We start from the raw sequence: 27,323 nt of genomic DNA, 5'->3' as shown, positions 1-27,323 counted from the left end.
TACTCTGAACAACTATATGCTAAAAAATTGGAAAATCTAGAAGAATTGGACAAATTCCTAGACACATACAACCTACAAAGATTGAACCAGAAAGAAATCCACAACTTGAAGAGATCAATAACAAGTAATGAGATTGAAGGTGCAATAAAAAGTTTCCCAGTAAAGTAAAGCCTGGGACCCAATAACTTCATGACTGAATTCTACCAAACATTTAGAGAAGTAATAATACCAATCCTACTCAAACTATTCCAAAAAAAAAAAAAAAGAAAAAAAAATAATAGAGGAGGAGGGAATACTTCCAAACTTATTCAATGAAACCAGTATTACTCTGAACCAAAGTCAGACAAAGATGCATCCAACAAAGAAAAGCATAGGCCAATATCCCTGGCGAATACTGATGCAAAAATTGTCAACAAAATACTAGCAAACCAAATTCAACAATACAGTAGAAACATTGTTTGTTATGACTAACCGAGATTTATCTCTCAGAGGCAAGCATGTTTCAACATGAAAATCAATCCATGTGATACATGAGATAAACTGAATGAAGAATAAAAACTATATAATCATTTAAATGGATGATAAAAAACTTGATAAAATTCAGCATTCCTTCATGACAAAGACTAAAAAAATTGAGTATAGAAGGAACATACCTCAGCATAATAAAAGCCATAAATGATAGACTCAAGCTAATATCATACTGATGTGCTAACCTATGCTGTGTTAGCGTGACAGACTCCATCTTGCTGAGAACCAGACAGACTCCATCTTAAACTCCACCTCACCGCTCACACCATTTCTCCCTTGAATGCATACCTGGGTCATGCTACTGTGCTGGGTCATGCTGTGCATAGAACTATAGAGGCAGATAACCATTGTAACTATATCCTGCTTGGCAAGCCCACTTGCTATTGTGAATACCCCCTTGATTGATTGTATGGCAAGTTCTGAATACCCCCCAACCCTTGGTAACCAGCAATCATGGGAACTGCTTTTGTATACTCTCCTTAGTAATCAACAGTCATGGGAACCTCCTGCCTCCTGGTTACCAGCCTCCTTATCTAACTTGCTTGTTCTGCTTCTGTAAATTCTGCTTCAGCTAGCTCTCTTTCTCCTATCTTAAGCAAGGTATAAAAAAGAATCAAGCCCCTTCTTTGGGGCTGAGAGATTTTTGAGCATGAGCTGACTCTCAGTTGCTGGCAGTAAGGGACTCCTGATTCAATCTCAGTGCATGGTGCTTTCCTTACAACTTGCTGGGTTACAACACTGAATGGGGATAAAGTAAAAGCCTTTCCCCTAAGATCTGAAGCACAAAACAAGGTGACCACTTTCACCACTGTTATTCAATATAGTACTAGAAGTTGTAGCTGGAGCAGTCAGACAAGGGAAATAAATTAAGAGCTTCCAACTGAGAAAGGAAGAATTCAAATTATCCTTGTTTGCAGATGATATGATCTTATATTTGGGAAAACCTAAAGACTCCACCAGAAAACTATTAGAAGTGATAAACTTCGATAAAGTTGCAGAATACAAAATCATCATACAAAAATTAGTAGCATTTCTACCTGCCAACAGCAAACAAACTGAAAAAGAAATCGAGAAAGTAATTCCATTTACAATAGCCACAAATAAAATAACCTACCTAGGAATCAACTTAACCAAAATGAAAGACCTCTATAGTTTTCTATAGTGAAAAGTATAAAACACTTATGAAAGAAATTGAAGAGTACATCAAAAAATGGAAAGATATTCAATGTTTATGAATGGGAAGAATCAATATTGCTAAAATAGCCATATTACTCAAAGCAATCTACAGATTCAGTGCAATCCCAATCACATTTGATATGGCTTGGCTGTGTCCCTAACCAAATCTCATCATGAATTGTAGTTTCCATAATCTCCACATGTCATGGAAGGGATCCACTGAGAGGTAATTGAATCATGGGGGCCCTTGACCTCATGCTGCTGTTCTTGTGATAGTGAGTGAGTTCTCACAAGATCTGATGGTTTCATAAGGGGCTTTTTGCCACTTTTGCTCAGCACTTCTTCCTGCCACCATGTGAAGAGGGACATATTTGCTTCCCCTTCCACTATGACTGTAAGTTTCCTGAAGTCTCATGAAAAAGGATGTGTTTGCGTCCCCTCCCACCATTGTTGTAAGTTTTTTGAGGCTGTGCTGAACTGTGAATCAATTAAACCTCTTTCTTTTGTAAATTACCGAGTCTCAGGTGTGTCATTATTAGCAGCATGAGAATGGACTAATACATTCCTCACAGAAATAGAAAAAACTAAAAATTATATGAAAAAACTAAAATTTATATGAAACTACAAAAGACCCAGAATAGTCGAAGATATTTTAAGCAAAAAGCACAAAACTGGAGGAATCACATTACATGACTTCAAATTATACTAAAGAGCTATAATAACCAAAACAGCATTGTACTGACATAAAAACAGACACCTAGACTGTTGGAACAGAATAGAGAACCCAGAAACAAATCCATCCACTTACAGTTAGTGAAATGAGTTCACTAGGTCACTTTTGACAAAGGTGCCAAGAACATACACTGGAGAAAAGACAGTATCTTCAATGATCAGTACTGTGGAAACTGGATATCCATATGCAGAATAATGAAAGCAGACCCCTATCTCTTTGCATATACAAAAATCAAATCAAGATGAATTAAAGACTAAATCTAAGACCTCAAACTTTGAAACTACTACAGAAAAAAACTTGGTGAAATTCTCCAAACATTGCTCTGTGCAAAAATTTATTGAGTAAAACCACATGAGCACAGGAAACCAAAGCAAAAATAAACAAATAGGTTTACATCAAGTTAAAAAGAAGTTACTGCCAGGCCAGGTGCGGTGGCTCACGCCTGTAATCCCAGCCCTTTGGGAGGCCGAGGTTGGAGGATCATGAGGTCAAGAGATTGAGACTATCCTGTCCAACATGGTGAAACCCCGTCTCTACTAAAAAAATACAAAAATTAGCTGGGCATGGTGTCACGTGCCTGTTGTGCCAGCTACTTGAAGGCTGAGGCCTGAGAATTGCTTGAACCCAGGAGGCGGAGGTCGCAGTGAGCTGAGATGGCGCCACTGCACTCCAGCCTGTTGCCTGGCAACAGAACGAGACTCTGTTCAAAAAAAAAAAAAGTTACTGTCCAGCAAAGGAAATAATTAATGAAGTGAAGAGACAACCCACAGAATGAAAGAAAATATTTGCAAACTGCCCATCTGACAAGGGATGACTAACCAGAATGTATAAGGAGTGCAAACAAGTCTATAGGAAAAAAAATCTAATAACCCAATCAAAAAATGAGGAAAAGATTTGAATAGACATTTCTCAAAAGAAGACCTACAAATGGTAAACAGGCATAGGAAGAGGTGCTCAATGTCATTGATCATCAGAGAAATGCAAATCAAAACTATAATGACTTATCTTCTCACCCCACTTAAAATTGCTTATTTCCAAAAGACACTCAATACCAATGCTGATGAGAATGTGGAAAAAAAGGAACTCCCATATACTGTTGATGGGAATGTAAATTAGTACAGCCACTATGGAGAATAATTTGGAGATTCCTCAAGAAAGTTAAAAATAGAGCTATCATTTGATCCAGCAGTCCCACTGCTTGGTATATGCTCTAAAGAAAGGAAATCAGTATTTCAAAATGATGTCTGCACTCCCAGGTTTATTGCAGCAGTGTTCACAATAGCTAAGATTTGGAAGCAACCTAATTGTCCATCAACAGATGAGTGGATAAAGAAAATGTGGTACATAAGCACAATGGAATACTTCTCAGCCATTAGAAATGGAAGTCTATCATTTGCAACAACATGGATGGAACTGGAGATTACTGTGTTATGTGAAATAAGCCGGGCACAGAAAGACAAACAGCTCATGTATCATTAATTTGTGAGATCTAAAAATCAAAACTATTGAACTAATGGATATACAGAGTAAAATAATGGTTACCAGAAGTTGGGAAGGGTAGCTGGGCAGGGGAGAGTGGGGTTTGTTAATGGGTACAAAAAATAATTACAAAAATAAATAAACATACTATTTGTAAACCAGGGTGACTATAGTCAATAATAATTTAATTGTACATTGTAAAGTAACTAAAATAGTATGATTGGATTGTTTGTAACACAAAGGACAAATGCTTCAGGGGATGGATACCCCATTCTCCATGATGTCACATTCTTTTCTGTATCAAAACATCACGTGCACCATATAAATATACACACCTACTCTGTACTCACAATAATTAAAAATTTTAAAAAATTAAAGAAGAAAACAACTTCAACATACCACAGGTAGGGTAAATTCAAAGATACCTTTGTGGAGACACATTATAATGAAGATGTTGAAAGCTAAATAAAAAGAAAGAAAAAAAGCAGCAAGAGAGAAGTGACTTGTCATGAAAAAGGATTCTCAATAAGATTAATGTCTAATTTCTCATCAGAAACCATGGTGACCCAAAGGCAGTGGAATGACATATTCAAAGTTATGAAAGAAAAAACTGTCAAGCAAAAATTCTATAATACTGAAGAAATGGAAGAAGGAGAAACAGCTCAGCGTCTATAAACTGATGTATGGATTTAACAAATGTAGTTTATCTGTACAGTGGAACATTATTCAGCCGTAAAAAGAAATGAAGTACTGATACATGTTACACTGAAGATGAACTTTGACAACATTATGCCAAATGAAATAAACTAGATGCAAAAGGCCACATATTGTATGATTACATTTATATGAAGGATCAGGATAGGCAAATACATGGTGACAGAAATCAGATAGTAATCAGGGGCTGGGGTTAGGGGAGAGGAAATGGAAAGCAACTGCTTATACAAGGTATGAGATTTTTTTCTGGAGTGATAAAAATGTTCTAGAATTAGATAGCAGTGATGATTGCACAACATTGTGAATGTACCAAAATTCAGTGACTAGGATTATTTACATTCTAGAATATTATTATTACTATTATTATATTATTATTCTGAGATGGAGTCTTACTTTGTCACCCAAGCTGGAGTGCAGATGCATGATCTGTGCCCACTGCCACCTTCACCTCCCAGGTTCAAACAATTCTCATTCCTCAACTTCCCAGCTAGCTGAGATTACACGCATACACCAAGATGCCTGGCTAATTTTTGTATTTTTTGTAGAAATGGGTTTTCACCATGTTGGCCAGGCTATATTGAGCTCCTGACCTCAAGTGATCTGCCTGCTTTGTCCTTCCAAAATGCTGGGGTTGTAGGCATGAGCCACTGTGCCCAGGTAGAATATTATTTTAAAGAGGAGAAGATAATACATCTTTCATGGTAGCTTTTTAAGACAATGTATTACTTTGAATTAACTCTGGCAACAGGGTTTTTCTAATCGCAAACCTTACCACATGGCTACCTTTCCCAAAATGAACTTTGAAGACATTATGCTAGATGAAATATACTAGATGCAAAAGGCCACATATTGTATGATTACATTTATATGAAATATCAAGATAGGCAAATACATGGTGACAGAAAATGGTACTTTAAAATGCTTAAAATGATAAATTTTATGTCATGTGAATTTTACCTTATTCAGTAAAGTAAGTCATGATAATATTTGATTATAAATAACAGAATAAAATAAACATCTCTAGGTCTATGTAATATGAATGCAAATGATATAAAAAGGAAATCCTACTAAAAGCATTGCAATTAATAAATGAAGAATAAGTGAGAACACAGAAATCACCATTAAGACACAATAGTAGACTGTGTGTGATGACTTACAGCTGTAATCCCAGCAATTTGGGAGGCTGAGACAGGTGAATTTCTTGATCCCAGGAGTTCAAGACCAGCCTGGGCAACAAGATGAAACCCCATCTCTACTAAAAATGCAAAAACATTAGCCGTCTGTAGTGGTGCATACTGTTAGTCCCAGCTACACAGGAGGCTGAGCTGGGAGGATTGCTTGAACCCAGGAGACTGAGGTTGCAGTGAGATATGATGGCACCTCTGTACTCTAGTCTGAGTGACAGGGTGAGACTTTGTCTCAAACAACAATAAACAAAGAAAAAAGCCACCATAATAATAACTGTTGCAGGTGAAGCCCCTCTTTTCATATGCTTATTTTTGTTATATATGTATCTTCTTTGCTGAAGATCTGTTCAAAGTCTGCTTATTGTTTTCACTGGGTTATTACTATTTTTATTAGAGTCACAGGTTCTTTATTGGATATGTGATTTGTAAATATTTCCTCCAAGCTTGTCTTTTTTTTTTTTTTTAACAATGTCTTTCATAGAACAAAGTTTTAAATTTTTGATAAACTTAAGTTTCAGATTTTTCTTTTACAGATCATGCTTTTGGTGTCATTTGTAAAAACTCATATTTAAATGGAAAAACATATAGAAATTTTCTTATACTTTTCTCTCCTAGAAACATAGTTTTATATTTTGTATTTAGGTTTTTCCCTATTTTGGGTTAATTTTTGTATGAGGTGTTACCTATGTGTCAAGAATGTTATTCTTTTTGCATAAAGATGTCCAATTTTTCCAGCACTATTTGTTGAGTGATATTTTTTCCTTTGAATTTCCTTGACACGTCCATAAAAAATCAGTTAACTCTATCTTCTATGGGTCTATTTCTGGACTCTATCCTGTTTCATTGACCTTCTAGTCTATTCTTTTGCAAATACCATATTGTCTTGACTACTGCAGTTTTATAGAAAGCCTTGAAGTCATCTAGTGTAAGTCCAACTCTGTTCTTCTTTTTCAGATTTGTTATGTTCTTATCATTCTAGGTCTTTTGAGAATTTCTGTATAAGTTCAGAATTGTCTCTCACATTCTATCAAAAAAAACCTGCTGGAGTTTTGATTGGGATTTTGTCAGATCGATTTAGGTGTAATTACTATCTTAATATTATTGATACTGTGGTACGATTGTCCAGAAAAAAATTATTAAGTCTTCTGGTTCATAAACATGATGTGTCTTTCCATTAATTTACATATTTAATTTGTCTTAGCAGTGTTTTGTACTCTTTAGTGTGTAATTTTTAAACACTTGTCATATTATCCCAAAACATTTCATATTTTGGATGTTATTATAAATGTTATTTTAAAAAATAATTCAGTTTCCAGTTCTTTGCTTCGATATAGAAATACAATTGAGTAATTTTTGTTGATTGCTGTTATATATTCGACCTTAATAAACTCCCATATTAGTTTTAGTAGCTGTTTTGTGGAATCAGTTGGATTTTTTTTTTTTACATAGGTGATCATGTCATCTGCAACAAAGACAGTTTAACACTTCTTTGCAGTCTGGATGGCTTTTTTTTTTCTTATTTCATTACATTGCTAGAATCTCTAGTAGAATGTTGAATAGAAGGGTAAAGTTTGTTTTGAATTACAAAATCTACCATTGTTTTAAATGAGTCATAGTGATGTTTTTTAGAAACCTTACAGGTGATTTTAATCTTTAGCCTGTATTGAGATTTATTAACTTATAAAAAATTTGATTATTTCTGAGATCTCCAACCTCATCTGCTTTCACTCTCTTCTTACCTCTTATTTGAACATGCCAAACTGATTACCATTTTAGAAAGAAGGGTAATGTTTGACTTGGGAAACCATGGATCAGCAGGAATCACTCTATGTTTTTGCTTTTGTTTATCTCATCATGTCAGTGTTGATCTCTCAGACTGACTTTCTCCATAAGGCAAGAATGTTGACTACTGATGTTTTCAGACTCACATATTCCCAGCCTGGAAACAAAGAGTATGTCTCCTATTTCAGTTTAAAAACATCTGGTGAGGGTCTGTGGTTGCATTGGCTTAGGCCACGTGCTTGCCCTCTGAACCAATCTCTATGGCCAAGGTGTTGAAGTTCTGTGACTGGCATGTTCAGATGTTGAGATTCACTTGGGGTGGCTGCCAAAATTTTAGGAAAATAAATTAGAGAAGGTTATAGATTAGTCTCAAACCTTTTGGAAGATTGAAAGACTTTATTGGGACTGGCTGAAGGCAGTCAGTTCTGCCAGCAGCATTATTCTGCTGAGCAATGCCATATTCCTTGGGGCTCAGCCATGCCCACACCTTCACAGAGCCTTTCTCATGTATCCCACACTCATTGGCCCAATGCAGTGATTCTGCAAGGCCTCTACTTAGGTTCTTGCTTTTAGCATCTTTTATAGGTTTCCATTACTTTAGGGAAACCCCTCCCATCACTGCTCTTGGCCTGCCCATCTCAGCCCACCATATTAAACAGATATGGAGTGATCATTTTCCTTCCTTAGTCATTAAAGCTTGCTGTAAACCAAAAGGTATCTAAGACAGATCTCAATCAATTTAGAGGTTTATTTTGCCTGGAAGAAAAAACCACAGAATTACAGAATTTGTGGTCTGTGCCTTTCTCCAAAGATAATTTTGAGGGCTTCAATATTCAGAAGGGAAAGCTGGCTGAAGGGGAAGGAGAAAGGCTCTGGTAATCTACATGTTACAAGAGAAAAGAGGCAGTTACTGGAATTGTCAGTTGTGTATTCATCTCACATTCTGTAAATCAACACTTTACATAAGATAAGAGCAGCTAGCTGTGGAGGTATTTAACCTTTTATCTGTAGCTGTCTCCTTAGGAACAAATGGAAAGGCAGTTTCTTGCATGACTCAGCTTTTAGCTTATTATTTTCTCCTTTTGGCAGACTGAATTGGGGTTCTGAGTTTTTAGCCTATCAGATATAGCTCATCCAAGAAGAATACTTCTATACATTACATTAAGTCTGTTCTCCTACACAAATATGAGATGGCTAAGAACTTTACTCCCATGCAAGGAACATGAAAAACATTATTTCTGAGGAAGTGCGTACAACAGGCACTCAATAAATATTTGCCTTGTTGAATTAAACCTGAAGAAATGACTTTACTGATGGGAAGTTCACATGTTACAAGGAAAGTGGAAGTCTAAGGTAAGCCAGAGGAAAGTTTAAGACAAGCAGGTCAGCCTGAAAACAGTGTTCCAAAAATACCTGCAAGTAAATGGCTGCTTTATACTTGCATAAGCCTGAGAGAAATTTTCTATGACAATAGCGAGATGAAGGTTTTATTAATTGATATTGTTTGTATGTATGGCCCTGCCAAATCTCATAGGCCGTGAACTATAATCCCCAGTGTTGCTGGGGGGACCTGGTGGGAGGTGATTGGGTCATGTGGGTGTATTCCTCATGGCTTGATGCCATCTTCACAATACTGAATTCTCATGAGATCTGGTTGTTAAACATATGTGGCACCTCCTTGTCCCCTTGCTTCCACTCCTGCCATGTGATATACCTGCTCCACCTTCACTTTCTGTCATGATTGTAAGCTTCCTGAGGCTCCCCTCAAAGTGGATGCCTGTGCTATGTATCCTGTAAAGCCTGCAGAACTGTGAGCCAATTAAACCTCTCTTCTCATAAATTACCTAGTCTCAGATATTTCTTTGTAGCGATATAAGAATTGCTTAATATAGAAAACTGGTCCCAAAGAGGTGGGCCTTGCTAAACAAATACCTGAAAATGATAAAGCAATTTTGGAATGGGGTAACAGGCAGAGGCTGGAAGAGTTTGGAGGGCTCAGATGACGACAGGAAGATGAGGGAAGCTTTGGAACTTGTTAGAGACTAGTTAGATGGTTGTGACCAAAATGCCGATAGTGACACAGTCAAGTGCAGTACAGGCTGATGAGGTCTCAGATGAAAATGAGACCCTTATTGGGAACTGGAGCAAAGGTCATCCATATGCTGCCTTAGCAAGAACTTGGCTGCACTGTGTTCATGCCTTTTGAATCTGTGCAAGTTTAAAGTTAATTGTTATGATTTACGGTATTGTATCCCCTTGGAAGAAATTTCTAAGCAGAAAAGCATTCAGGTTGTGGCCTGGCTTCTCCTAACAACCTATCCTTAGATATAAGAGCAAATACATCACTTAACATTGAAACATATTATATATATATTATTTATTTATTTATTTTATATTTTGGAGACAGTCTCACTCTGTTGTCTATGCTGAAGTGCCGTGACTCCATACTGGCTCACTGCAACTTCCACCTCACGGGTTCAAGCAATTTTCCTGCCTCAGCCTTCTGAATAGGTGGGACTACAGGCACCCACCACCATGCCTGGCTAAGTTTTATTTTGTATTTTAGCAGAGACAGGGTTTCACCATAAGGCCCAGGCTGGTCTCAAACTCCTGAGCTCAGGGAATCTGCCGGCTTTGCCCTTCCAAATTGCTAGTATTACAGGTTTGAGCCACTGTGCCTGGCCAAAACTTATACTTAAGAGGGAAGCAGAGTATATAAGTTTGGAAAATTTCCAGCCTAGTCATGTGGTAGAAAAGAGAAGCCCATTTACAAGATAGGAATTCAAGCAGGCTGTGGAGTGTCCACTTACTAGAGAAATTTGCATAAATAAAAAGGAGCCAAGTGCTAATAGCCAAGACAATGGGAAAAAGGCCTAGAAGACATGTCAGAATCTCTGAGGCAGCCCCTCCCATCACAGACCCAGGAGTCCAAAAGATCTGAATGGTTTCAGGAGACAGACCAGGGATGCCACTGCCCTGTGCCACTCCAGGAGGCTGCTCCTCACCTCATGGCTGCTCCAGCTGAAGCCATGCCTCAAAGGCACCCAGGTACGGCTTGGGCTACCACTACAAAGAGTGCAAACCATAATCCTTCACGGCTTTCATGTGGTTTTAAGCCTGTAGGTGCACAGAATGTAAGAGTGAAGGAAGCTTGGAGGCTTCCACCTAGATTTCAAAGGATGTATAAGAAATCCTGGGTGCTCAGGTAGAAATCTGCTGTATAAACCTGAGACAAATTTTCTATGACAGGTGATAGAAAATGTTCTATGACAATTTTATCTGAGAAGTCCTTACAGAGAAACTCTATCAGCACAGTGCAGAGGGAAAATGTGGGATTGAAGGCTCCACAATGTCAGTGATCATCAAAGAAATGCAAACCAAAACTATAGTGAGTTATCTTCTCACCCCACTTAAAATGGCTTATATCCATAAGACTAGCAACACCAGTGCTGGTGAGGATATGGAGAAAGGGGATGCCCTCATAGACTGTTGGTGGGAATGTAAATTAATACAGCCACTAGGGAGAACAATTTGGAGATTCCTCTAGAAAATTAAAAATAGAGCTATCATATGCTCTAGCAGTCACATTGCTGGAGCATATTATATATACCCCAAAGGAAGGAAATCAGTATTTCAAAATGATACCTGCAGTCCCATGTTTATTGCAGCAGTGTTCACAATAGCTAAGATTTGGAAGCAGCCTAATTGTCCATCAACAGAAGAATGGATAAAGAAATGTGGTACATAAGCACAATGGAATACTTCTCAGCCATTAAAAATGGAAGTCTATCATTTGCAACAACATGGATGGAACTGGAGATTATTGTTTATGTGAAGGAAGCCAGGCACAGAAAGACAAACATCTCATGTATCACTAATTTGTGAGATTGAAAAATCAAAACTATTGAACTCACGGATATACAGAGTAAAATAATGGTTACTAGAGGCTGGGAAGGGTAGCTGGGCTGGAGGGTAGTGGGGATGGTTAATGGGTACAAAAGATAATTACAAAAATGAACAAGACACGCTATTTGATTGTACACCAGGGTGACTACAGTCAATAATAATTTTATTGTACATTTTAAAATACCTAAAACAGTATGATTGGATTGTTTGTAACACAAAGGACAAATGCTTCAGGGGATGGTACCCCATTCTCCATAATGTGATTATTTCACAGTCATTCCTGTATCAGAACATGGCATGTACCATATAAATATATACACCTACTCTGTACTCACAAAAATTAACAATAAAAAAAGTAAAGAAGAAAACAACTTCAACATACCACAAGTAGGGTAAATTCAAAGATATCTTTGTGGAGACGCATTATAACGGAGATGTTGAAAGCTAAATACAAAGAAAGAAAAAACCCTGCAAGACAGAAGTGACTTGTTACACAAAAGGATTGTCAATAAGATTAATGTCTAATTTCTTATCGGAAACCATGGTGACCCAAAGGCAGTGAAATAACATATTGTAAGTTATGAAAGAAAAAACTGTCACCCAAAAATTCTACAAAAGAAATGGAAGAAATAGAAACAGCCTAATGTCCATAAACTGATGTATGGATTTAACACGTGCTATATCTACACAGTGGAACATTATTCAGCCATAAAAAGGAATGAAGTGCTGATACATGCTACACTGAAGATGAACTTTGACAACATTATGCCAAATGAAATATACTAGTTTCAAAAGGCCATATTGTCTGATTACATTTACGTGAAATATCAAGATAGGAAAATGCATGGTGGCAGAAATCAGATAGTACTTATCACGAACTGGGGTGAGAGGAGGAGAAATGGGAAGCAATTGCTTAAGAGCTATGGTGTTTTTTTCTGGAGTGATAAAAATGTTCTAGAATTAGTTACCAGTGATGATTGCACAGCATTGTGAATGTACCATAATCCAGTGAATAGGATTATTTACATTCTAGAATATTATTATTACTATTATTATATTATTATTCTTAGATAATAATAGTAACTGTTGCCCAAGCTAGAGTGCAGAAGTGTGATCTGTGCTGTCACCTTTGCCTCCCGGGTTCCAGCAATTCTCATTCCTCAACCTCCTAAATAGCTGGGATTACAGGCACACACCACCATGCCTGGCTAATTTTTGTATGTTTTGTAGAGAAGGGTTTTCACCATGTTGGCCAGGCTATCTTGAGTTCCAGACCTCAAGTGTGTTCCCCCACTTGGCTTTCCAAAAGTGGTGGGGATGTATGCGTGAGCCCTTGCTCCCAGCTAGAATATTGTTTTTAAAAGCAGAAAATAATATATCTTTCATCGTAGCTGTTTAAGACACTGTAATACTTTGAATTAACTCTGGTAACAGGGTTTTTCTAATCTCAAATCTTACAACATGGCTGCCTTTCCCACATAAAATTAAGGGCTTGTACTTTAAAATGGTAAATTTTATGTTATGTGAATTTTATGTTATTTAGTAAAATAGATCATGATAATATTAGATTATAGCTGAAATAATAAATATCTCTGAGTTTACATGATATGAATACAAATGATATGAAGGAGAAATCCTACTAAAAGTAATTAGTAAATGAAGTAATTAGTAAGTAAGTAATTAGTAAATGAAGAACAATTGAGAACATAGAACTCACCATTAAGATAGCATAGTAGGCTGTGCATAATGACTTACAGCTGTAATCTCAGCAATTTGGGTGGCTGAGGCAAGTGAATTTCTTAAGCCCAGGAGTTCAAGACCAACCTGGGCAACAAGATGAAACCCCATCTCTACTAAAAATGCAAAAAATTAGTCGTCTGTGGTGGTGCATACCTTTAGTCTCAGCTATTCAAAAGGCTGAGATGGGATGATTGCTTGAGTCTGGGAGGCTGAGGTTGTAGTGAGCCATGATGGCACCACTGCACTCCAGTCTGGGTGACCTTGTCTCAAATAACAGCAATAAACAAACAAAATCCCATCACAACAATAACTGTTGCAGGTGAAGCCCATCTTTTCATATGCTTATTTTTGTTATCTGCGTACTCCTTTGCTGAAGATCTGTTCAGACTTATTTTTTGCTTATTTTTTTCACTGGGTTGTTTATATTTTTATTAGAGTTATGAGTTCTTTACTAAATACATGATTTGGAAATTCTTTCTTCCAAGCTTGTCTTTTCATGTTTTTTTTTTTTTTTTTCCTAACAGTGTCTTTTGCAGTACAAAGTTTTAAATTTTTGATAAGATTAAATTTCAGATTTTTCTTTTACAGATCATGCTTTTGGTATCATTTCTAAAAACTCATATTTGAATGGAGAACATATCGAAATTTTCTTTCACTTTTTTTGGTCTTAGAAACATAGTTTTATATTTTGTATTTAGGTCTATATTTTGTATTAAGTTCTTTCCCTATTTTAGTTAATTTTTATATGAGGTGTTACATATGTGTCAAGAATTTTTTTTTTGCATAAAGATGTGCAATTTTTCCAGTGCTATTTGTCAAAGCGATACTTTTTCCTTTGAAATTTCCTTTGCACTTTCATCAAAAATCGATTTCAGTTAATTCCATGTCTGTGTGTCTATTTCTGGACTCTATTCTGTTTGATTGATCTTTGTCTATTTGTTAGCCAATACCATATTATCTTGATGATTGTTGTTTTATAGGAAGTCTTGAAGTCAGCTAGTGTAAGTTCTTCAATTCTGTTCTTCTTTTTCAGATGTGTTGTGTTCTTGTCATTCTAAGTCTTTTGAATTTCCATTTAAGTTTAGAATTGTCCTCTCACATTCTATCAGAAAACCTGCTGGAGTTTTGATTGAGATTTTGTCAAATTTACTAATCGATTTTGTCATAATTACTATCTTAATATTATTGATTCTATGGTAGGACTGTCTAGAAAGAACATTAGTAATTATTCTTAATTCTAAGAATTAAGAATAATTCTTAAGAATTAAGAATTAAGAATTAAGAATAATAAGAACTAATGTTCTAAAGAACATTAGTAATTATTCTTAATTCACGGTTCATAAACATGATATAGCTCTCCATTAATTTACATATTTAATTTATCTCAGCAGTTTTTTACTCTTTAGATTATAATTTTTAAACACTTGTCAGAGTATTCTAAAGCAGTTAATATTTTTGATATAATTAAAAATGTTATTTAAAAATGATTCAGTTTCCAATTCTATGCTTTGGTATAGAAATATAATTCAGTAATATTTTTGTGGATTGCTGTTATATATTCAACTTTAATAAACTCAGATATTAGTTTTAGTAGCTGTTTTGTGGAATCAGTTGGATTTTTTTTTTTTTACATAGACAGTCATGTCATCTGCAAATAAATATAGTTTAATGATTCTTTTCAATCTGGATGGCTTTTTAATTAATTAATTAATTTTATTACACTGCTAGAACAGTGAATAGAAGGGTGAAGTTTGTTTTGAATTACAAAACATACCATGACTATAAATGAAAGTCTATAATGATGGTTCTAGACACCTTCCAGGTGATTTTAATCTTCAGCCAGTATTGAGATCTATTAACTTATAAAAAATTTGATTATTTCTGAGATCTCCAACCTCATCTCTTTTCACTCTCTTCTTACACACTCGGCTTCAGTTCCTTGAATATGCCAAGCTTATTACTATTTTAGAAAGAATAGTAATGTTTGACTTGGGAAACCACAGATGAGCAGGACTCACTCTCCATTTCTGCTTTTGTTTATCTCATCATGTCAGTGTTGATCTCTCAGACTGACTTTCTCCATAAAGCAGGAATCTTGACTACTGAAGTTTCTAGACTCACATATTCCTAGTCTCAGAAAAAGAGTGTATGTCTCCTATTTCAGTTTAAAAACATCTGGTGAGGGTCTATGGGTTGCATTGGCTTAGGCCACGTGCTTGCCCTCTGAACCAATCTCTACAAAGTGTTAGAGTTCCATGACTGGCATGTCCAGAGGTAGTTGTACACTCTAGCAAGGGAATCAAAGTCCTAAAGCACCAATGAAGGCTGCATGTTAGGCCGGGTGTGATGATTCCCACCTGTAATCCCAGCACATTGGGAAACTAAGGTGGGTGGATATCCTGAGGCTAAGAGTTCAAGATCCACCTGACCAACATGGCAAAACCCTGTCTCTACTAAAAGTACAGAAATTAGCCAGGCATGGTGATGTGCGCCTGTAGTCCTAGCTATTCGGGAGGCTGAGGCATGAGACTTGCTTGTACCCAGGAGTGGAGGTTGCATTGAGCTGAGATTATGCCAGTCTACTACAGCCTGGCCAACAGAGTGAGATTCTGTCTCAAACAACAATAACAACAAAAATCTGCATGTTAGAATGGCAAATAAAGCAAGGGGAGCAATTGTTACCCATAAGAAAGGTGGGAGGTGGCAAAGGAGTGAATTACTGGGAGCTCAGGAATTTCCCTGGGTTGTGTCTTCTGCAGTTTTATACCCACACAAAAACTTGCAGCTTCCCAGCATAGCCTAACAATTGGTAATGTTTTCTTATGCAGAGGCTGTTTCATAATATTTTTCTAGCTCTTGATTTAAAGATAAGAAGTGAAGATCAGAAGAAGCATTATTCTGTTGAGCAATGCCATATTCCTTGGGGCCTAGTCATCCATGCCCATCTATTCACAAAGCCTTTCTCATTTCCTTAACCCACACTGATTGGCCTAGTGCAGTGATTCTGCAAGGCCTCTACTTAGGTTCTTGCTTTTAGCATCTTTTATGAGTTTCCATTACTTCCGGGAAACCCCTCCCATGACTGCTGTCTGCCAGCCCTTCCAAGCCCATCACATCACACAGATTTGGAGTGATCATTTTCCTTTCTTAAACATTAAAGCTTGCTGTAAACCAAAAGGTATCTAAGACAGATCTCAATCAATTTAAAGGTTTATTTTACCAAGGTTAAGGACATACCTAAAAGAAAAAAATGCAGAATCACAGAAGGAATCTGTGGTCTGTGCCTTTCTCCGAAGATACTTTTGAGGGCTTCAATATTCAGAAGAGAAAAGCTGGCTGAAGGCGGAAGAGGGATAGTCTGGTAATCTACATGTTACAAGGGAAAAGAGGCAGTTACTGGAATAGTCAGTTATGTATTTATCTCACAGAGGCAGTTACTGGAATAGTCCGTTATGTATTCATCTCATATAACTGACTATTCCAGTAACTGCCTCTTTTCCCTTGTAACTGCTAGCTGTGGAGGCATTTAACCCTTTATCTGTAGCTATCTGCTTAGGATCAAATGGAAAGGCAATTTCTTGCTTGACTCGGCTTTCAACTCAAATTTTTTTTTTTTTTTTTTGCAGAGTGACTTGGGTCCTGAGTTTGTACCCATCAAATATAGCTCATTCAAAGAGAATACTTTGATACATTACATTAAGTCTCTTCTCATAGACAAATATGAGATGGCTAAGAACTTTGCTCCCATGCAAGAAATATTTAAAACATTGTTTCTGAGGACATGCCTACAATAGGCACTCAATAAATATTTGCCTTGTTGAATTAAACCTGAAGAAATGACTTTACTGATGGGAAGTACACATATTAGAAGGAAAGAGGAAGTCTAAGGTAGGCCAGAGGGAAGTTCAGACAAGCAGGTCAGCCTGAAAACAGTGTTCCAAAACTACCTGCAAGTAAATGGCTGCTTTACACTTGCATAAGCCTGAAAGAACTCTTTTCTATGACAATAGCCAGATGAAGGTTTTATTAACTGATATCGTTTGTATGTATGGCCCTGCCAAATCTCATAGGCCGTGAACTGTAATTCCCAATGTTGCTAGGGGGTCCTGCGGGAGGTGATTGTGTCATGTGGGTGTACTCCTCATGGCTTGATGCCATCTTCACAATACTGAATTCTCATGAGATCTGGTTGTTAAATATATGTGCCATATCTTTGCTTCCTTGCTTCCACTCCTGCCATGTTACATTTCTGCTCTCCCTTCACTCTCTGCCATGATTGTAAGCTTCCTGAGGCTTCTCCCGAAGTGGATGCCTCTGCTATGTATCTTGTAAGGCCTGCAGAACTGTGAGCCAATTAAACTTCTCTTCTCAAAAATTACCTAGTCTCAGATATTTCTTTGTAGCAATATAAGAATGGCTTAATATAGAAAGTTGATCCAAGGGGGTGGGCCTTGCTAAACAAATACCTGAAAATGATAAAGCAATTTTGGAATGGGGTAACAGGCAGAGGTTGGAAGAGTTTGGAGGGCTCAGATGAAGACAGGAAGATGAGGGACACTTTGGAACTTGTTAGAGACTAGTTAATGATTGTGAACAAAATGCTGATAGTGACATAGTCAAGTGCAGTCCAGGCTGATGAGGTCTCAGATGAAAATGAGATGCTTATTGGGAACTGGAGCAAAGGTCACCCATGTGCTGCCTTAGCAAAGAACTTGGCTGCATTTTGTTCATGCCATTTGAATCTGTGCAAGTTTCAAGTTAATTGTTATGACTCAGGGCAGGTGTCCCCCAACTACGGCTCGCGGGCCGCATGGGGCCCCCTGAGGCCATTCATCTAGCCCCCCCACTGCACTTAAGGAAATGGCACCTCCTTCATTGGTGGTCAGTGAGAAGAGCACAGTATGTGGTGGCCCTCCAACAGTCTGAGGGACAGTGAACTGGCCCCCTGTGTAAAAAGTTTGGGGATGCCTTACTTAGGGTATTGTATCCCAGTGGAAGAAATTTCTAAGCAGCGAATTGTTCAGGTTGTTGCCTGACTGTTTCTAACAACCTATCTTAGAAGTGGGAGCAAAGAAATGACTTAAAGTTGAAACACACACACACACACACACACACACACACACACATTGGAGACAGAGTCTGGCTCTGTTGCCCAGTCTGAAGTGCAATGACTCAATCTTGGCTCACTGCACCTTCTGCCGTCTGTGTTCAAGCAATTCTTTCTAGCCTCCCAAGTAATTAGGACTACAGGCCACCACCACACCTGGCCTACTATTTTTTTGTTTTATCAGATACATGGATTTACCATGTTGCTCAGGCTGGTCTTGAACTCCGGAGGCCTTGGCCTCCCAAAGTGCTGGGATTACAGGTGAGGGTCATTTCACCAGGCTGAAACTTATATTTAAGAGGGAAGCAGAGCATATACCTTTGGAAAATTTGCAGTGTAGCCATGTGGTAGAAAAGAGAAGGCCATTTACAGGATAGGAATTCAAGCAGGTTGTGGAGTGTCCACTTACTAGAGAAATTTGCATAAATAAAAAGGAGCCAAGTGCTAACAGCCAAGACAATGGAGAAAAAGGCTTAGAAGACATTTCAGAGATCTCTGAGGCAGACCCTCCCAGCACAGACCCAGGAGTCCAAAAGATCTGAATGGTTTCAGGAGACAGACCAGGGATGGCATTGCCCCGTGCCACTCCAGGAGGCTGCTCCTCACCTCATGGCTGCTCCAGCTGAAGCCATGCCTCAAAGGCACCCAGGTACAGCTTGGGCTACCACTACAAAGAGTGCAAACCACAATCCTTCACACTTCCATGTGGTTTTAAGCCTGTAGGTGCACAGAATGCAAGAGTGAAGGAAGCTTGGAGGCTTCCACCTAGATTTCAAAGGATGTATAAGAAATCCTTCAAGCCTGTAATCCCAGCACTTTGGGAGGCTGAGGTGGGTGGATCACGAGGTCAAGATATCGAGACCATCCTGGTCAACATGGTGAAACCCCGTCTCTATTAAAAATACAAAAAGTTAGCTGGGCATGGTGGCACGTGCCTGTAGTCCCAGTTACTCAGGAGGCTGAGGCAGTAGAATTGCCTGAACCCAGGAGGCAGAGGTCGCGGTGAGCCGAGATCGCGCCATTGCACTCCAGCCTGGGTAACAAGAGTGAAACTCTGTCTCAAAAAAAAAAAAAAAAAAAAAAAAAAAAAAAAGAAATCCTGGGTGCTCAGGCAGAAATCTGCTGTATAAACCTGAGACAAATTTTCTATGACAGGTCATAGAAAATGTTCTATGACAATTTTATCTGAGAAGTCCTTACAGAGAAACTCTACCAGCACAGTGCAGAGGGAAAATGTGGGATTGAAGACTCCACACAGAGTTCTCACTGTGTAACTGCCCAGTGGATTCACCTTGCCTGCTACCTAGACAGACTCAATTCATCAAGACAAAGGAATTGCAATAGAGGAAGAGTGATTCACACAGAGCTGGCTTTGCAGGAGACGGGAGTATTATTATTACTCAAATCTGTCTCCCCAAGCATTTGTGGAGCAGAGTTTTTTTAGGACAACTTGGTGGGTGGAGGAAATCCAGTGAGACAGGAATGCTGATTTGTCAGGGATGCTATCATAGGGAGTTTAAGCTATCTTCTTGAGTTGAATCAGTTGCCAGGTGGTGTATACAATATTATATGAGCCAGTATTGATTTGGATGGTGGCTGATCTATCAATGCAGGGTCTGCAAAATACCTCAAGCACTGATCTCAGGAGCAGTTTAGGGAGGGTCAGAATCTTGTAGCCTCTAGCTGCATGACTCCTAAAACATAATTTCTAATCTTGTCACTAATGTTAATTCTACAAAAGCAATCTAGTCCCCAGGTATGATAGAGGTCTGCTTTGGGAAGGGAGTGTTACTGTCTTTGTTGTAAACTATAAACTATAAATTAAGTTTTTCCCAAATTTAGTTCAGCCTACACCCAAGAATGAACAAGAATAGCTTGGAGGTTAGAAGCAAGGTGGAGCCAATTAAGTTAGATCTCTTTCACTGTCTTAGTCATAATTTTTCAAAGGCAGTTTCAATCAAAGCATTGCCTAGTGGAGCTGTGGAAAGGAGGTCACTGCCCTGCAGACCCTAGAATGGTAGAGCCAGAAACTTGCATACTGAGCCTGGAAAAGCCAAAAGGCAGAGCTTCTGAAAACCTACATGGCCCACCTCTTTCAGCAGTGTTTCTTGGATGTGGGGCACGAAGTTAAAGATTATTTTGAAACTTTAAGATTTAAGGGCAGGCGCGGTGGCTCATGCCTGTAATACCAGCACTTTGGAAGGCCAAATTTTAATGGATCACCAGAGGTCGGAAGTTTGAGAACAACCTCCCCAACATGGAGAAATCCTGTTTCTACTATAAAAAATACAAAAAATTAGCTGGATGTGGTGGCAGATGCCTGTAATCCCAGCTACTTGGGAGGCTGAGGCAGGAGAATTGCTTGAACCCAGGAGGTGGAGGTTGCAGTGAACTGAGATCCTACCAATTCACTCCAGCCTGGGCAATAAGAGCAAAAACTCAGTTGCCAAAAAAAAAAAAAAAAAAAGATTTAATGACTGCCTTGCTGGGTTTCAGACTTGGGTGAGGCCTGTAGTTCCTAGTTTTGGCCAGTTAATCCCTTTAGGAACAGGAATGTTTATCCAATACTTGTATCCCCATTGTATCAAGGAAGTAAATAACTTGTTTGACTTTACAGGCTCATAGATGGAAGGAACGCGTTTCCATATAAGACTTTGGACTTGGAGTTCTGAGTTAACGCTGGGATGAGTTAGGACTTTGGGGGAGTATTGGGAAAGCATAACTGTATTTTGCAATGTGAGGAGGACATGAAGTTTGGGGAGACGGGAGTGAAATGATGTAGTTTGGATACATTTCCCTGCCAAATATCATGTTGAAATGTAATCCCCAGAGTTGCAGGTGGAGCCTGGTGGGAAGCAATTTGGTTGTGAGGGCAGATCCTGCATGGCTTGGTGCTGTCCTCGTGGTAGTGAGTGAGTTCTCATGAGACCTGGTGAACGTGTGTGGCCCTTCCCTGCCTCCTTGTTCCCACTCCTGCCATGTGATATGCCTACTCCCCATTGCCTTCTATCATGATTGTCAGCTTTCTGAGGTCTCCCTAGAAGCAGATGTCGGCATTATGCTTCCTCTACAGCCTGAACAACTGTGAGCCAATTAAACCTCTTTTCTTATAAAGTACCAAGTTCCAGGTATTTATAGCAAAGCAAGAATGGCCTAATACATTACTATTTCCTTTTTTTGGGGGGTCACATTCTATTTGCCAAGAATGCAACCTTCTACTTGAACTATAATGATCAACCATTTACCATTCAGACTTTGTAATGTGAATACTGCTATAGCAAAATAGTCATCAACAGACATTCACCTTTTTCTGAAAGCCAAGAAGGATAAAAAGTACACGTGAACAATAGAACACAAATGACAGGTAGAACTGAGGTAGGATTAGGATGTCACTGACGTGTGTAAATGGGCTAGTTTTCCAAAGCAAATTGAAGCAAATACACGTAACTTTTGTATTTCCAGTACCTAGCACTGCACTGACAAAGTTAAAAGTCAACTGAATTCATAGCGAAGGCTTTTTCCTTCCTCCTACAATCAATTGTAATTAATTAATTAATCTTTCTTCCTCTCAAGTCAAGATTGTACATTCTTTGAGGGCAGAAATCACATTTGCCTTGTTTACCCTCATGGCTTAGGACCTAGTGCAGATAGTAGATGCTAAGCAAATATTCTTGATGTGGAAATTAAATGGTAGGAAGTCAGGAAAGAATAAAGGAATGATTGAACTCTTACTATTTAGCTGCCAGGTATTTTGATAGATGCAGTAACTACTTCACATTATTCTGCATGGCATTTCTGAAAAAAAAGGTACTATCATAATTTTATAGTTAGGAAGACTGGGAAGGATAACTTACGTTTCTATTTACTATTTGCTCCATCCTATGCTAGGAAATTTATACGTTATCTATAAGCTGATCCTCAAAATACCATGAAATAAGTTTTTTTTTTTTACCTTACTTTACAAATTTAAAGAAAAAGCTGGCATAGAATTAAGAAGCATTGCTTCTAAGATTTAAATACATACCTTCTGATTACACATTGAATGCCAATAATTAAATTTTCACTGAATGAATTCATGGATCAATTATTATTAATTCATTTATTGATACATATTTGTTTTTCTATAAAACTCTTATAAAAAGCAATGTTGCCAGTAGCACTTATCCTAAACAACTTTAAAATTTTCATCTGAATAATTATAATTTATATTAAAAAACCCTATTTTAGCCTCCACTTATAACTTGAATCACATTTAAATCATCTCAGATTTAATTTTTTAATCACAATCTCTTCATATGATTTTCAGATTCTTCATATGATCTTTAAGTGATACATTCCAGTATTTAAGAGGTTCCATTTTCATATGTATATCCTCATTAAAACCCCATTTCTCTCTTAATTGAGAAAAAAATGCAATGATAATATATTTTAAAAATCTTATTCTTTATTTTGCAGAATAGCATCTTGCTTCTATGTTCAATGTCATTTTGTAAATAAAACTGGACTTTAAAAAACTTATTTTAATAGCAACAACACTATTTTAATTTCTTTTGTTTATTTCGTGGCCTTACAAAAACATTCTAATAATTCCACATTCTCATTTCCTGGTCCCAAGCTCTAAAGTCTTCCTCATTTTTTATTTATCCCACCAATCTGTCTCCTTGACTGATGTTTACTGACACCTCGTTCCTCTTCCTACATCTAGTAGAAATCTTTCTTTTCACAGTTCTCTGTTAGAAAGTCTTCATTTTCAATAGAGCTCACAGAGTTGGAAAGTGTGGGCACAAAAATACTTGCATGGTCCTTTAGAGGAGCTACATCAAAAGGGAAAAGTGACACATTTGAGTCATATTGCTCTCTAATCTGTATTTTATTGTTAAAATGAAAAATAAAATTTTTGATCACAGACAGAATGTATCCTGTATATATGTAAACACTTGAAACTTTTCTAATAATTATGTATGAAAGATCTAATCAAGTATCAAGAATTAAAGTCAGATTCAGAACAGAATTTTAAAATATTGCTAATCCATTTTAAAATCTAAATGAATTAGTCATCAGCAGAATGCAAATTAGAATCACAAGATGCCACTGTGCATTCATTAAGAAACTTCAGTAAAATGGACAATTCTGTAGGCAAATACAAATTATCAAAATGGAACCAGTCTTAGGAAACCTGAGTAGATCAAGGATTAACTTTTGCTCAACCAATCAATAAAACACATGAATACTCCATCTAAAAAATGAATCAGACATAAATGGTTATTCTTAAAATAAAGAAAACCAGCCAGTAAACATGGAAAACCACACATTCATTAGTAAGTAAAGAAGTTAAAATAGAAAGAGCAATAAAATATCATATTTTAAATTATCAAGTGACACAAATTTTAAAAGGACAGTAACATCCACATTTGCTGAAGAAATTTGGAAGGCAAATAATGGCTTATACATTTGATAATAAAATGAATTGTTAATATTTTCTTGTGAATAAGATGTCAATATGAATTTAAAAACTTGAAGTTTTATTGCTGTAAGAATGTTCATCATAGAGAACATTATTTTAAAAGAGTAAAGAATTGGGCCGGGCGCAGTGGCTCAAGCCTGTTATCCCAGCTCTTTGGGAGGCCTAGGCAGGCAGATTACAAGATCAAGAGATAGAGACCATCCTGGCCAACATGGTGAAACCCCATGTCTACTAAAAATACAAAAAAATTAGCTGTGTATGGTGGCAGGCGCCTATAGTCCCAGCTACCCAGGAAGCTGAGACAGGAGAATTGCTTGAACCCAGGAGGCGGAGGTTGTAGTGAGCTGGGATTGCGCCACTGCACTCCAGCCTGGCACCTGGCGACAAAGCGAGACTCTGTCTCAAAAAAAAAAAAAAAAAAAGGAACTGAAGTGAATCTAAATTTCCTTACATAAATTTTATTATTAATATGAGTATTAAAAATGAATTTATGTTTTAATATGTTAATGAGTGTTGAGCTTTTAAAAGTTGTACACTAGTATAATGAGAATCAACAAAATACCACTGCACACAGCAATGCCGATGAATCTCACATACATATTTGAGTAAATGAAGCCAATCAGCAATGAATATGTACTATATGATTCCACTTCCCTAAAGTGTGTAAACAAGCAGAAACAATCTCTGCCATTTGAAGCCAAGATAACTTGACTTCAACTTGACATTATCTCACATAGGAGATGATAACTGGAAGAGAGAAGAAAGGGAGCACCTGGGATATTGGTAATGTTCTTTTCTTGAGGTCACCCTTGGTTACATGATTGTGTTTGTTCTGTGAAAATTCATCTAGCAAATGACAGAAGCCAAAGTTTGCATGTACAAAACCCTAGAGAAAAGGTAGACAATGATATAAACAAGATATTATATAACAAATAATTTAAATACTTCTCCTTGGCCCAATTCTATGCCTCCATCTAAGACAGCATGGATAAAATATTTAGTTCATATTCTATTATCTTTTCATTCACTTAACAGTTATTAATTGCTAATTTATTATATAGCCTGGTTTAGTTCTAGTTCATAAAGTGAGCAAAACTAACAGGTCACTGCTCTTATGGAACCTATATTTCAGTGGGAAAGATAAACAATAAACATTCTAACATTCCACTAAAACTTAAAATATCAGTTAGTGTTAAATGTTCTACAGAGAATTTGATTTTAAAACTTATGGTGGTGACTGAGTTGTTGCTTAAGATTAGGTTGACAGAGAAGGTTTCTCCGAAGAGATAAGTTGATATCTGAAAAAAAAAAAAAAAAAAAAAAAAAAGAGTCAGTAATTAGTAATCAAGTGGAAGGAACATCAAGTTCAAAGAAAAAATGACTTCTGGGGTTGAATGCAGGCACCTGGTACATCAGTGCTGATGTTTAGGTAGGAGTATAGAAGTGTGACAGGCTGGTATAGCCGGATAGGAAAAGGCTGCATTTCTCAAGTGTGAACTAAGATTTTAGCTGCATTTGAATGAGTCTGGCCTTAATATCTTTGTAACTGATTTGAAGGACTAATGTTCTTGGCAGATATAAACAGGGTCATTGGAGGAATTGGTGTTGAAGGGACCTATTAGGCAGAAGCAAATTCACATAAAATTAGAATTGACCTAAATAGAGGCTGACTGGGAGATTAAGAGGAAATGTGAAACCAAAGTTTGTAGTTGCAATAACAATCAGGCTATAGTTCAAGATACTTTTGCCTTAATTTAAGTGGAATGACTCAGCATTCCTGTCTATAGGTATAATATTGTTTTCTCGCTTAAGCTCATACAGTAAAATTGTTAATTTCTTCTTCTTATTATTATACTTTAAGTTCTGGGGTACTTGGGCAGATTGTGCAGGTTTGTTACATAGGTATACACATGCCTTGGTGGTTTGCTGCAACCATGCGCCAATCATCTACATTAGGTGTTTCTCCTAATGTTATCCCTCCCCAATCTCCCCACCCACTGCTATCCCTAGTTTATTCAGAGTTTTTAGCATAAAAGGCTGTTGAAAGCCTTCTCTGCATTTTTGTTGAAAGCCTTCTCTGCATTTTTGAGATAATCATGTGGTTTTCATCTTTGGTTTTGTTTATGTGATGGATTATGTTTATAAATTTGTGTATGTTGAACCAGCCTTGCATCCCCAAGATGAAGCCTACTTGATCGTGATGGATCAGCTTTTTGATGTGCTGTTGGATTTGCTTTGTCAGTATTTTATTGAGAATTTTCACATCAATGTTCAACCTAGATATTGGTCTGAAATTTTTTTTAGTTGTGTCTCTGCCAGGTTTTGGTATCAGGATGATGTTGACATCTGGTGAGTACCCTTCGGGGACAAAGTTACCAGAAGAAGGAATGGGCAGCAATCTTTGCTGTTCTGCAGCCCCTACAGCTGATTCCCAGGAAGCAGGGTCTGGAGAGGACCTCCAGCAGATCTGCAGCAAAGTGGCCTGACTGTTAGAAGGAAAACTGAAAAACAGAAGGAAATGGCTTCATCAACAGAAAGGACGTCCACTCAAAGACCACATCCAAAAGTCACCAACTTCAAAGGCCAAAGGTAGAAAAATCCATGAAGATGGGAAAAAAACCATTACAAAAAGGACGAAGTCACCAAAAACCAGAATGTCTATTTTCCTCCAAGGGATCACAACTCGTCACCAGTAAGGGAACAAAACTGGATGGAGAATGAGTTTGATGAATTGACAGAGCAGGCTTCAGAAGGTGGGTAATAACAAACTTCTCCAAGCTAAAGGAGCATGCTCTAACCCAATGCGAGGAAACTAAGAACCTTGAAAAAAGGTTAGATGAAATGTTGACTAAAACAACCAGCATAGAGAAGAACATAAACAACTTGATGGAGCTGAAATACACAGCACAAGAACTTAATGAAGCCTATACAAGTTTCAATAGCAGAATCGACCAAGCAGAAGAAAGGCTATCAGAGATGGAAGATCAACTCAATGAAATAAAGAGAAAAGGAAAGATTAGAGAATAAAGCATAAAAAGAAATGAACAAAGACTCCGAGAAATATGGAATTATGTGAAAAGATCAAATCTACGTTTAATTAGTGTACCTGGTACCTGAATGTGATGTGAAGAATGAAACCAAGCTGGAAAACACTCTTCAGGATATTATCCAGGAGAACTTCCCCAACTCAGCAAGGCAGGCCAACATTCAAAATCAGGAAATACATTGAAGACAGCAAAGATATTTCTCGAGAAGAGCAACCCAAAGGCACTTAAAAGTCAGATTCACCAGGGTTAAAATGAAGGAAAAAAAGCTAAAGGCAGCCAGAGAGAAAGGTTGAGTTACCCACAAAGGGAAGACCATCAGATTCACAGCATATCTCTCGGCAGAAACCTACAAACCAGAAGAGTGTGTGGGCCAATATTCAACATCCTTAAAGAAAAGATCTTTTAACCCAGAATTTCATATCCAGACAAACTAAGCTTCATAATTGAAGAACAAATAAAA

The 27,323-nt window shown here is 37.5% G+C and overlaps 1 protein-coding gene across 18 annotated transcripts in view; it reads right to left on the bottom strand.

Moving 5' to 3' along the window:
• LOC101033254 (calcium-activated chloride channel regulator 1-like) overlaps positions 1 to 27,323 on the bottom strand; it is a 183,442-nt gene that overhangs the window by 49,988 nt on the left and 106,131 nt on the right. For 5 of the 18 annotated variants that reach the window (XM_074381118.1, XM_074381122.1, XM_074381128.1 and 2 more), the window contains exon 3: positions 1 to 27,323. This exon is cut by the window's left edge and continues 20,650 nt beyond it; it is cut by the window's right edge. The exons of 3 other annotated variants lie outside the window; for them this stretch is intronic. The gene's annotated coding sequence lies outside the window, so the exon portion shown is untranslated. 10 more of the 18 variants (XM_074381125.1, XM_074381135.1, XM_074381123.1 and 7 more) reach the window with 9 other exon arrangements.

The sequence above is a fragment of the Saimiri boliviensis genome, chromosome 11 (genome assembly GCF_048565385.1).
Source record: "Saimiri boliviensis isolate mSaiBol1 chromosome 11, mSaiBol1.pri, whole genome shotgun sequence".
Classification (NCBI taxonomy): domain Eukaryota; kingdom Metazoa; phylum Chordata; class Mammalia; order Primates; family Cebidae; genus Saimiri; species Saimiri boliviensis.
Note: the sequence above shows the minus strand (reverse complement) of the source record. Positions and strands in the feature narration are given on the sequence as shown.